This window comes from Drosophila miranda (genome assembly GCF_003369915.1).
Source record: "Drosophila miranda strain MSH22 chromosome Y unlocalized genomic scaffold, D.miranda_PacBio2.1 Contig_Y2_pilon, whole genome shotgun sequence".
NCBI classification, from domain to species: Eukaryota; Metazoa; Arthropoda; class Insecta; order Diptera; family Drosophilidae; genus Drosophila; species Drosophila miranda.
Window position 1 is genome coordinate 23,682,542 of NW_022881614.1, and position 11,271 is coordinate 23,693,812.

The window sequence follows — 11,271 nt, forward strand, 5'->3', positions numbered from 1 at the left end:
TGTAAAGGGCAGGCAATCCACACTTGCAATTTGGATGTCACGCATTAAAGAACATATCGTAATTTTATTTCTGCGCCGAGTTTTATTTAATTCGAAATAATTAGTCGGCCGATTGGGGATAAAAAACATTATCTCCACATAAAATTTGGTGACCCCGACGTGATCGAAGAGTTGCAGTGTCAATTAATAATCATTCGCGATCGACATTCGTTAGCCCTAGCAAATTTTCGGCGATTAAGCACAATTCGGTGCTAAAACACACTTACATACACCTACATACACGCATTGCTGGCGATTAATTTCTCTGTCGCGACAATTCGGTCAGTGCAGTGCGGTAGGCAGTGCAGCGAACTCACTAATACACACAAGCGGAGTACAAAGCGGAATCGGACAGCTCGCACAGCCGCACAGCTAAAGGCATTAGCTGTAATCCCTTTGCTTTCGGTCCCACGTTTATACGTATACAGGGTGTCTTTTTCGGTCGTGCTGAGTGACTCTTTTAAAACCTCAACATGGCAGCACCTGAGCCTACCAATGTCGCGAACGCAGCAATGCCGAGTGATGTAGATTTCTACAAGCACAAGGCCGAGTCCATCGCGCGCCAACTAAAGGCCATGGATCGCTTTCTTACCAAGGAAGAGCTTGCCGAGTTAGATGAGGCAGAACTTCAAGCTCGCTTAGAGCAAATCGAGCGAATGAATGCGGATTTCGATGCCGCTCAAACGAGCCTTGAAAGGCTGGATTTCCTGCAGTTAGCCCATGATGCCCGGCTGGACTTTTCGAATGTTTATGTCAAGGTTAGGTCCAGGCTGTCGCGGGAGTTGATGGCTGCTCGCACGGTAAATGTTGCCAATTCAACGGCTCGGCATACTCTCGAGGGGAATTCGTCGTTGTTCGCCTATAATAGTATAGGCCGTTCTCGAATGCCCGAGTTGCAGCTTCCGCGATTCAGTGGGAGCTACATGGATTGGCCAGAATTCCACGCGATGTTTTCGACAATGGTGCACAAAGACCATCGTATACCAATCATCGAAAAATTCCAATATCTTCGTGGATGTCTAGATGGTGCTGCGCTGGATACGATTCGTTCCTTGGAACTTTCTGAGGAGAATTACGACAAGGCGTTGAATTTACTAATGTTGCGATTCGATAATAAACTGTTACATTTTCAGGCACACGTCAAGGCTATTTTCGGGCTGCAAGGGGTGGAGAAGGGCTCGGCTATCGGCTTGCGCGCGCTCAGCGATAAAATCAATTCGCACTTGCGTGCACTTCAGACCTTGGCGACCCCGCAGGAGATTTCCGATGGGTTGCTGATCTTCATCATAGGCACGAAATTGGACCACAAGACCAAGGAGAAATGGGAAGAGAACTTGCCGACGTCAGGATTGCCTCGGTGGTCAAGCATGGCCTCATTCTTGGAAGCAAGATGTCGGATGCTGGAAAATTTGGGATCGGCTATGGTAACAATTCCTAGCCAGCAGGTGGGAGAAAGTAAACCTAGCACCCTAATCACCTCCATTAACGATCATAATAGCTCAACATGCAAGTATTGCAAATCCTCCGAGCACTACATATCCCGATGCCAGGCATTTATAGATCTCCCTGTTTTTTCTCGATACAAGGAGGTGAAGAAGCGCCATTTATGTCTAAACTGCCTCAACAAAGGCCATTCATTGCAACGCTGCAAGTCAGGGGCATGTAGAAATTGCCAAGCCAAGCATCACACACTGCTCCACATGCAGTCGGGCGCTGACGCTGAGTTGCCGTCGCCGAGCACGGAATCGACCCAGCATGATCCTGCAAGTGCCCTAGTAGCAAGCAAATATATTAGCCCTCCCCCCTCGAGTCAAAAATCTCTGCCTAGCCAAAACGTGCTGCTAGCTACTGCAATCGTATATGTCAGGGGCCGTTTTGGATCGCTTATTCCATGTCGTGCCATTTTAGATTCCGCTTCTCAGGTTAACTTTATAACATCGAGACTCGCCAATCAGCTGCAGTTAGATCCTCACCCGTCTCACGTTAAAATCGCCGGTATTGGAGAGTCAATTCTACCATCCAGCAAGGCTGTGGACATCGTCCTGCAATCTCAAGACGAAAGCTATCGCGGTTTCCTCTCTGCAATTATCACTGCCTCAATCACAGGAATGCAGCCTAACTTCGGCCTAGACGCAAAGGATTGGCCAATGCCAAATAACCTAAAACTAGCTGATCCTAATTTCGCCAAGCCCCAGCGTGTCGATCTGTTGATAGGTGCTGGTTTGTTTTTCGAATTAATGTGCGTTGGACAGATTCGACTGTCAGACCAATTGCCAACATTGCAGAAGACGAAACTTGGCTGGATAGTGTCAGGAAGTATTAAAAACTCTGAGAAAGCCCGTGCGGCGCTAGCAGCCGTTGAAGATCCCCCTGTCATCTCCGCTTGCGAGACTAATTTGTGCGATATTGTAAGGCGGTTTTGGGAAGTCGATGGAGATTATTCGCCCTCATCAATTTCGGAGGAAGATGTTCATTGCGAACAGCATTTCGTCACAAACTGCATTCGCCTAGAGTCCGGAGCTTACTCCGTGCGTTTGCCAACCAAATTCAGTCTAGAGGAATTAGGAGAATCGTATCAGCAGGCGCTACGTAGATTTCTCAATTTGGAGAGGAAGCTAGCAAAAAGTGCACAGCTTAAGGCAAAATATATGGAGTTTCTTCAGGAGTATCGTGATTTAGGACACATGTCGCCAGCTTCGCGGCAGTCAGACCTCCCGCAGTACTTCTTGCCTCACCATTGCGTCCACAAGCAGGATAGTACAACCACCAAATTACGCGTAGTGTTCGATGGATCTGCCAAAACAGCGTCTGGAGTATCACTGAATGATGCGCTTATGGCTGGACCCACCATCCAACCTAAAATTCTGATAACTCTGCTTCGTTTCCGCTTTTTTAAAGTCGCCTTGTGTGGCGATATCTGCAAAATGTACCGCTGTGTACGCGTTTCCCATCCCGATACGCACGTGCAGTGCATCCTATGGCGCAATGACCCGAAGGAGGAGATTCAGGTGTTCAAGTTGGAGACTGTTACTTACGGAACCAAACCTGCCGCTTTCTTAGCAATTCGTGCTATGCATCAATTGGCAAATGATGAAGAGTTGCGTTTTCCGCTTGGCGCTGATGTTGTTCGAAGAGATTTCTATGTCGATGATCTCATATCTGGAGGGGACAGCATTGATTCTGTCATCAAAATTCGTCAGCAGGTAAAGGAGCTACTTTCGAAAGGATGTTTTCCCATACGTAAATGGTGTTCCAATGAACCCGCTGCTTTGGAAGGCGTATCGGAGGCGGATCGCGAAAAGTTCCTTACCTTTCATGATGGGACTGAAGTAACCAAGGCGCTTGGTCTAGTTTGGGATCCCACCACGGACAATCTTCTGTTTAGCTTCGCTCACGTCGGAACCGCTGCAGGCCCAATATCGAAGCGTTCGGTCCTGTCTACACTAGCTAGGTTCTACGATCCTCTAGGGCTCATCTCTCCCATCATCACAAAAGCTAAAATATTTATGCAGTCGCTATGGAACGAAAGCCTAAAATTGAATTGGGACGAAAGCCTGCCCCAGGATCTACATACGACTTGGATTGAGCTGACTTCGCAGTTGTCGATGGTTAAAAACTTTAAGTTTCCACGTTACGTGCTTCGGCAGCAAGCCAGATTAGAAATGCACGCGTTTTGTGATGCGATCCAAGCAGCATATGGCGCCTGTGTATACATGCGTTCGGAAGCTCTTGGCATTGTGCAAAGTCATCTCTTATGCTCTAAATCCAGAGTCGCGCCCTTGAAAAGTATGACTATCCCCAAGCTTGAGCTGTCCGCTGCCCTCGTATTAGCCGAACTAGTGTCCACCATAGTTAAGGGATTATCAGCTCCATGCCAAATACATTGCTGGTCGGATTCGTCCATAGCCCTTGCCTGGATTCGAGAATCACCATTGAATTTTAATATATTTGTTTCTAATCGAGTTCAGCGGATTCAGGAGCTCACCGCTGGAATGACTTGGCATCACGTGCCCACAAAGTTGAATCCTGCCGACATCATATCACGTGGAGCCACGCCCGCTGAACTAATGGATAGCAGCCTTTGGATCTCTGGACCACCATTCTTGCGTCTTGAGAGCTCAGAGTGGCCTGCAGGCTTGCAATTGCCGACCGATGTACCAGAACGTCGTCATGCAGCATTGGTTGTTTCAAACGAAAGGGATGTATCGTACGATTGCAAATTTCAAAACTCATTCGGATCCATGCAGCGCGTCTTTGCTTACATATATCGATTCTACATTCTCAAGGACAAAGGCATAGCGCGGTCGAAGGGTCAACTTACCGTAATCGACATCAAAAATGGTACGCATTTGCTCATAAGGGCAATACAGCAGCAACAATTTTCGGAAGAGATAAGGGCACTCGCCAGCAAACAGGCCCTACCCCCAAAAAGCACGATGGCCTCACTGAATCCATTTCTGGATAGCTTTGGATTGCTGCGTGTTGGAGGCCGCCTCCAAAATGCCGAATTGGACTACGACGCGAAGCACCCGATCCTGCTTCCTAAGGGACATCCTGTCACTGTCTCTATTATTATCTTCTTTCACGAAAGGTTTCTCCACGCAGGAGCTCAAGGATTGCTCGGACTGCTTCGGCAAAAATTCTGGCCTATTGGCGGACGCAAATATGTTGCGGGAATCATTCGCAAATGTGTTAGATGCTTTCGTTTGAAGCCAGTGCTGAGGGAACATATCATGGGAAACTTGCCTGCGGATCGCGTAAGGACTAATCCAGCATTCCACACAACGGGCGTTGATTTTTGCGGACCCTTTTATCACAAGTCGGAAGTCAGAAGCAGGCCTCCTATCAAATGTTACATCGCTGTCTTCGTATGCTTTAGCACCAAAGCAACTCATTTGGAAGTCGTTCGGGATCTATCTACAGAATCCTTTCTGGCAGCATTAAGGCGTTTTATAAGTCTACGTCCCAAACCTCGAATCATCTGGTCAGACAACGCTACAAATTTTGTAGGAGCAAAAAATGAGCTTTTGGAGCTTCGGCAAATGTTCCTCAGCGATCCTCATATGTCGGCTGTGTCACATCTCTGCGTTTCTAGTGGAATCGACTGGAAATTCATCCCCCCTCGCTCACCTCATTTTGGGGGTTTGTGGGAGGCGGCTGTTAAAGCAGCTAAATATCATTTTCATCGCATCGTCGGGACCTACATTTTTACTCTTGATGAAATTCAGACCTTGGCTTGTGAAATCTCTGCTTTGTTAAATTCCCGTCCGCTTTATGCAATTACAGAAAGTCCCGATGATCTAGATGTGCTCACGCCAAACCACTTTCTCAATGGAGCCCCGAAAGCTGCATTCGACGAGCCAGATGTGGCGCATCTCCGGGTCAACCTACTTAGTCGATGGCAGCGGCTGTGTCAAATGAAGCAGGCGTTTTGGAGAAAATGGAGCACGGCGTATCTTTCGATTCTTCAGGAGCGGAGCAAGTGGCGGTCATTGTCTCCAAACATCAAGCTAGGAGCGCTCGTCATGATCAAGGAGGAAACTGTGGCAGCTTTAAGGTGGCCGCTTGGCCGCATTGAGAGCGTCATCCCAGGAAAAGATGGAACCATCAGAGAAGCCGTCATCCGCACTCAAAAAGGCCTTTTCAAGAGGGCCGTTGGAAAAATAGCGGTTCTGCCCCTTCAGGATGGATCTGTTGAAAGCCTTTGCCTTCCAACGGGGGGTGAATGTTCGGAGCAGAACCCAGCCGATTAGCTGCTTGCCAAATAGCACCTAATTCTTGGCCCTCAGCCGCTTATTTTGTTTGTTACTTATGTCTATGTCACTCATTTGTTTGTTAAAGCTCTGCGCTTGCTTGCCCTGCTAAACGCTCTCTGCCAGCTCGCTCTTCGCTATCTCCGCTTTGCGTCTGCCTACCGACGTCGGCCGAGCGAAGCTGCGCTTAGCGATCGGAGCGGCAATGTAAAGGGCAGGCAAGCCACACTTGCAATTTGGATGTCACGCATTAAAGAACATATCGTAATTTTATTTCTGCGCCGAGTTTTATTTAATTCGAAATAATTAGTCGGCCGATTGGGGATAAAAAACATTATCTCCACAAATATAAAGGCATTTGCAAGTCAAGTATTGACGAAGTTGAGAAGGAGTTTTCAATTGATGTTGGTAATCTCTTTGAAGTACATGCTAGAGAGGTTAGGGGTATGGTAGGAAAGTACCAACCTCAGAGAAATGTAGATGCGCCGATAAAAATGAAAATTAGGTTAGTGGATGAGATCCCAGTTTCCAAGCATCCGAGACGATTACCGTTGTGTGAACAGGAAATCGTGGACAAGCAAGTGGAAGAGTGGCTGGCTCAGAAGATTATAAAGCCAAGTACATCGGAGTATGCATCACCAGTAGTGTTGGTTCCGAAAAAGAACGGTAGCAAGAGACTATGCTGTGATTACCGAAAGCTGAATGATAACTTTCCAATGTCACATATGGATACAGTGTTGGAGAAACTGCAGGGTGCAAAGTATTTCACCACGTTGGATTTAACGAATGGTTTTTTCCATGTGCCTGTAGAAGTCGAGTCTCAAAAATATACGTCTTTTGTGACTCAGAATGGTCAGTTCGAATTTTTATATGTACCATTTGGAATTTCAAATTCTCCAGCGGTGTTTACCAGATTTATAATGGCTGTGTTGAGAGATTTGGTAAAGAATAATGAAGCAGCAGTCTATATGGATGACGTTATTATTTGTAGTCAAGATATAGAAGAAGGTTTGTTAAAGTTGAGAAAAGTACTGAAGATAGCGGAAATGAATGGGCTACGTATAAATTGGAGAAAGTGTCAGATGTTACGACAAAAGGTTAATTTTCTGGGGTATATAATAGAAAAGAACACGATAAGACCAAGTGATGAGAAGACGAGGGCAGTCGAAAAGTTCCCAGTGCCAGTTGATAAAAAAGTAGTGCAGCGTTTCATAGGATTGACTTCTTATTTCCGAAAGTTTATTGAGGGTTATGCTGTTATTGCAAAACCATTGACAGATCTGCTGCGGAAGGATGTTAAATTTGAATTTAAGGAGATACATCAGGTTGCGTTTGAACAACTAAAGGTAGCATTGAAGTTGGAGAAGTTGGAGACAGAAATCCATACTGATGCATCAAAATGGGGGTATGGAGCCGTGTTACTGCAAAAGAGTTTGGAAGACAGCCAATTCCATCCAGTTCAATATATGAGCCGTAGGACTAAGCCATGTGAAGAGAAATATCCTGCTTATGACCTTGAGGTTCTGGCAATTATCGAAGCTTTAGCTAAATGGCGTGTATACGTTTTGGGTATAAAGTTCAAAATTGTCACAGATTGTAATGCATTTACAGTGACGATCAAAAAGAAAGACGTTCCTTTGAGAGTAGCACGTTGGGCCATGTACCTACAAGATTTTAATTATGTTATAGAACATCGCTCAGGAACGAAGATGAGGCACGTTGACGCGTTGAGTCGTGTATCTTGTTTTATGGTGACCGAAAGTATAGCTCATCGTTTGAAAGAAGCTCAGCTAACCGACGATTGGGTTAAGGCTGTTAAAAGTATTGTGGAGGACAAGGAATATGAGGATTATTATATTCAGAATCAGATTTTGTTTAAGGATCCGGATAAGGAGCTCATCGTAGTACCAGCTCAGTTGGAAAATGAGATTATATCAATAGCACATAAGCAAGGACATTTTTCAGTTAAAAAGACACAAGATATCATTGAAAAGTCGTATTATATTCCGAAGTTAAAAGACAAAGTATGGCGCGTAATAAATAGTTGTGTCGAGTGTATCATTGTCAATGAAAAGACAGGAAAACGTGAGGGTTATTTGCAACCAATAGACAAGGGTGATAGGCCGTTACAAACGTATCACATTGATCACGTTGGACCAATGGAAATGACTAAAAAACAGTACAATTATATACTGGTTGTCGTTGATGGATTTTCTAAGTTTGTTTGGTTATATTCTACACGTAGTACAGGTGTTGAAGAGGTCGTTAAGTGTTTGGAAATTCAGGGGACTAGTTTTGGTAATCCGAACAGAATAGTGACGGATAGGGGTGCAGCGTTTATGTCCAATTTGTTTCGTGAATATTGTGAGAGAGAGAAAATACATCATTTAATTATTATTATTGCCACAGGCGTTCCACGTGGGAATGGTCAAGTCGAAAGGATGCACAAGATAGTGGTGCCTATGTTGTCGAAATTGTGTCAGGGTAATTCCGGTAGTTGGTATAAGCATCTAGGAAAAGTACAGCAAATGATCAACAGTGTTGAGCCGCGAAGTACCAAGGTAACACCTTTCAAGATATTGACTGGGCTAGACATGCGTATAGGAATGGATCCAAAAATAAAAGAAATATTGGAAGAATCACTTATCGAAGAGTTGAACAAGGACCGCGAAAAAATTAGAAAGGAAGTAGTTGAAAACATTGCACGGTTACAGCAGGAAAACAAGAAGAGATTTGACTTAAAAAGGAAACTAGATAGACAGTATGAGGTTAATGAGCTAGTAGCTATCAAGCGTACTCAGTATGGTACTGGATTAAAGCTAAAAGGAAAGTATCTAGGGCCGTATAAGGTGGTTAGGGTAAAGAATCATGGAAGGTACGAAGTCGAGAAGATTGGGGATACTGAGGGTCCCTATAAGACCTCTACAGTTTCAGAATATATGAAACCTTGGCTAGACCCATCCGAGGCGAATGGTCCGTCAGGACAGCCGAATGTAGGAAACGAAGGAAAGAGAGAGACACGAAGCGGTCGTGTTTTCGTCGTGTCGTCGGGATAGAGCAGTAATCGGCTCTGAGAGAGCCGATAGCAAGAGAGAGAGATTAGTCAGTTGTCAGTTCAGCCACGCATCAGACGTACACGCATATAATTAGTCACAAACATACTTGTAAAACTTGGAGCTGTTATAATTTTAACTCCAACATACTTATTAAATAAATGTTACTCGTTGCCATCAAGCAACTTAAACTACTACATTAATTCACAAAATATTTGTGAAAAGCCGTCCCACTCTTTTTCTTCGCCCGAGAATGTGGGTACTTCCACTTTCGGAAGATCAGGCAAATCGATATCTTCTTTTTTTACCGTTGCCCCTTTAGTATCCATGCTGTTTTCTTCAGCTATGGTTTGCATCCTAACTTCTAGGTTGCTCAACATGCTTTGAATATCAAAGTCCAACTCGACGATCTGCTCTTTGAAGCTGTCGTTTGTTTCATAGCTATGATTAAACTCCTCAATTTTTGAACTCAGTTTTTTACTGAGGAACTCAATTTTTTCCTTTCTCATTCTACACTCTCCCATTTTAGCCTGATCAAACCTCTGCATGGTTTGCTCTAAATATGTCCTTAGGTTTTCCACTATTCTGTCGATTTCCTCAGATACTTTTTCTATGCTATTGTCAATTTTGGGCTCTATGTTTTCCTTCAAAGTTCCAGTCTCCACTGGTTGTAATTTTGTTTTTTCTACCTTCCCTTTCGTTAATGTTTCATTATTTTTTGACTCTACTTACTTTTTATGTATGTCCTCTATATTTTTAATCATTTTTTCGTACTGCTGTCTCTAAAAGTAGTAATGATCGACTACTCCATATGTTAACAGTGCAGAATTATTGCCTGTAACTTTGTTTTTAAGGTCTCCTAACCTTTGGATTACATCGCTGGCCAAATGACCAGCTTCAATCTTTTTAATCTCCCTTGCTATCGCTGCTTGAGCCTCTAATAGCTTAATTATTTGTTTCGACAACATCTTAGTTTAATTTTTTTTTTTTACTTTTACTTAATTAGGCTTAAAAACAATTTGAAATATGAGACTTAGCTGAAGAATTCTGCTTCTGCTGTTGCTGTTACTGCTGCCTCTGAAGTCGCTGCTGCTGATACCGCGGTTGCTGCTGCTGGTGCTGCATCTGCTTACGTCGCTGCTGCTGATATCGCTGTCGCTGCTGCTGGTGTTGCCTCTGCTTACGTCGTTGCTGCTGATATCGCTGTCGCTGCTGCTGGTGTTGCCTCTGTTTACGTCGCTGATCTTCCTGTCGCTGCTGTTATTGTTGCTGTCACAGTGTGCACACGCAAACCCATTTATATATTTATTTTTCACAGTCACAGTTATTTGACACTTTTTTTTCAATTCTAGCCATTAAGCACTTTCGATGTTTCGGATTATTATTTTTTCTCTTTCGATGTTCCGGCCTTCAATTACAATACATATACATATTTCGTTATCTATTAAAAATACAGCCTGTTTAGCTCGTATTTTTCCAAATTATTAATTGAAACTTTCGTTTCATTAATTTATTTTATACTCTGTTCCTTCCTATAGGAGGGAAATCAAAGTTTTTTATTTTGCTACCTTTAGCTGTCATTGAACTAGACACTTGTTCAGTCTCAAGGAAGCTGGTTTAACTCCGTGCTCTTACCACAGGGGGGAAACAACGGAGAGTCTCGAAGGACCAAAATGTTAAGACCTTAAAAGAAAAGTCTAGACATTTGCGAGTTGAGTTGTAAATTCAAACTAAATTTTATTCTTAAAATCAGAGCCTTATATGTGATTTGACAATGAGGTAGGAGGTACAATTTGGTAGTCTATAATTATCGTTAGACCTACGCAGAGGATACACTTTACTGAGGGTGTCTTTTTGAGTACATGCTTACATTAGTTTTATTTTAGGACCGCATTTGTTAAGTGTTTTCTCCACTTGTGTTTTGTTGTCGTATTAATGGGTTACAGATCTCTGTTTACACCAGTGCAGTCATAACTTGTCTACTTTATGTTATTTCTTTAGAGATCGGTGTTGTTACATGAGTTTATGTGTACAATAATCTATTTATATTTAAACATTCTGCAAGGGGCCGAAAGTGGCATTGTATTGACGATAATATGTTCATGTTTGAACAGAATGTATTCAAGGGAAGGTGTTACTGTTGGTGTGATTCTGCCGTTGCGCTCTCTTGGATTCGGGACGAGCCGTCAAGATTTAATATTTTTGTTGCAAATAGAGTGTCTTGCTTTTGGCTACAAAAATGATCCGATCTGATCCAGATTCAGCAATCTGATAGATATGGTCGTTATCTATGATTCTGCGTTTTTAGTTTTCTCGAATGTGCAATATTGTGGATGCAACAGATTTTCGTCCTTTGTGGGGGCGGAAGGGGGTGGGGCGAAATTTTGAGATATACGTTTTATAGTGAGATCTAACAGGAGTGCGGA

General features: G+C 43.7%; 1 long non-coding RNA gene across 1 annotated transcript in view; it reads left to right on the forward strand.

Annotated features, from left to right (window-relative positions):
• LOC117193427 overlaps nucleotides 1-5,365 on the forward strand; it is a 29,526-nt gene extending 24,161 nt beyond the window's left edge. Inside the window, exon 3 of the long non-coding RNA XR_004474588.1 lies at nucleotides 5,326-5,365. This is a non-coding gene — a long non-coding RNA (uncharacterized LOC117193427). The remainder of the gene's footprint in view (nucleotides 1-5,325) is intronic.
• The last annotated feature ends 5,906 nt before the right edge of the window (nucleotides 5,366-11,271 follow it).